Below are 1,910 nucleotides of genomic sequence, written 5' to 3'. Positions count from 1 at the left end.
GATCCTACATAATTGTCATCGGACTCATTAAGAGGTATTTTTTTAAACCAAAAATACACATATATAAATATCTCGTCATAGGAATGAGAAAGGAACAACTCGGCCAAATTTTATTTTGGTATACTTTAGTCAACAAACAATTTCATTGTTATCCGTTGAACTCCATTCATGGGATCACCAATCACACGGAGACGAGTGTTCATTGTTATAACTAAATAATGGGCTTTAATCTCATTCTCCTCGACGACTCAAATACTTGTTGACATGTCAACTTTTTTGTAAGCGGATCTGCAATATTATTTTCTGACCTGACAAAGTCACGAGAAATGACACCATGAGAAAACAAATTTTTTATAGACTTATGTCTCACTCTTTTAAGTGTATTCTTTTTTCATTAAAATTTTGCTTGTCACTTTAGATATAACAATTTGACTATCACAATGCATTGAAATTGGAGGTATACGCTTATTTAACAATGACAAATCACATAATACATTTTTAAGAAATTTAGTCTCACTAATAGTAGTATTTAAAGCAATAATTTTTGCTTTCATGTGAAATAATAATTTGTCTAGTATATTTTCATGATACTGCACATGATCACTTGTCAATTTTATTTCATCAAAATCAGAACTTCAATTTTTTGGGAGAAAGAGAGCAGACATTGTCCTGGAGGAAAGATATATATATATATATATATATATACATACACAAACCACCTTGTGCAACAAACAAAATATCATTGTTGAAAATATGACCGTTGAAAACCAATTTCAAAACAAGCATAACAAACTAATTGACTAATTAAAATAAAATCTTAAAAAAATTTAAAATGAATATTTCATTGTATAAAATAAAATTAATATATATTTATAAATTTTAAATTAAAACACAAATATTTACCAACACAAACAACATACTATTATGTTTTCGGTATGTTCTGCGCTATTTTGGCCTCTAACATTTGCTAGTGTTTTTAATGAGACAATTAATCCACAACAAGGTGAGACAATAGTTTAAAAGTGTTAATGTTGAAAACCTGATAATAAAGAAACTAATCAAAACTGAGAATCACGCTATTGAGATTTGGCTAAAAAAAACCTAGTTGGAAAACCTCCAGCAAAATGAAGGAAAGATGAGTCCCAAATCTTAAAAAATGACTACATATGACCATTGCACGAGATAACAAATTGCAACCATTTAATAACATATAATTATATTTAATAATATTTACTGCTTTCATCTCATTTTATTTATTGTTTAAAGTAAAATATATACATTTCCTCATTCTTTTTATCGTTTAAAAAAGTAGTTGCTTGGACTAATTCTCATTTTCATGATAAAATAATTTTATCTGATTAAAACATCCTTATTTTATAATTAATTTTTTTATAATTAATGAATTGTATTGTATAGTTATAGCTATACATTTTCTAAAACATTTATTTCTTGAGAACATTATTAGAAGAAATAATATTTTTTATATTCTAAAATAACAAATAATTTAAAATAAATAAATAATTTACTAATAACGATAAATGTCATAATTAATTTCGTGGCTAAAAAAAGAGTAGTTAATAAATTATATTTAAATACTCTAAATTTATAAATATTTCATCAACACTTATTATATATTTTATTTTTCTTCCTGACATATTATATCACTAATTTTATCAATTGATTATCTCTCTCCTTTTTTTTTATTTTTATCTCTCTCTCAAGCTATATACACCTCCACAAGATGTCTAAGAATAATATTCCTAAAAACGAAGTTAGAGATAGTGTGTTATTGTAAGTGTCAAGCGTAGTGTTGGGATTCTTGAAGCTAGATTACCCCTCACACCAAAAGTCCAAATAAGTGTGGCTCGTCATTAAATGTATCAATATTGAACATGTAATAATAATTTTCA

The 1,910-nt window shown here is 25.9% G+C and overlaps 1 protein-coding gene across 2 annotated transcripts in view; it reads right to left on the bottom strand.

Moving 5' to 3' along the window:
• Positions 1–160: 160 nt before the first annotated feature.
• Positions 161–1,910, bottom strand: part of LOC100777310 (protein FREE1) — a 10,284-nt gene continuing 8,534 nt past the window's right edge. The window contains exon 6 of one of the 2 annotated variants that reach the window (XR_003264576.2): positions 161–308. The gene's annotated coding sequence lies outside the window, so the exon portion shown is untranslated. The remainder of the gene's footprint in view (positions 309–1,910) is intronic. The other variant, XR_005888207.1, reaches the window with a different exon arrangement.

The sequence above is a fragment of the Glycine max genome, chromosome 14 (assembly GCF_000004515.6).
Source record: "Glycine max cultivar Williams 82 chromosome 14, Glycine_max_v4.0, whole genome shotgun sequence".
In the NCBI taxonomy this organism is placed as follows: Eukaryota; Viridiplantae; Streptophyta; class Magnoliopsida; order Fabales; family Fabaceae; genus Glycine; species Glycine max.
Note: the sequence above shows the minus strand (reverse complement) of the source record. Positions and strands in the feature narration are given on the sequence as shown.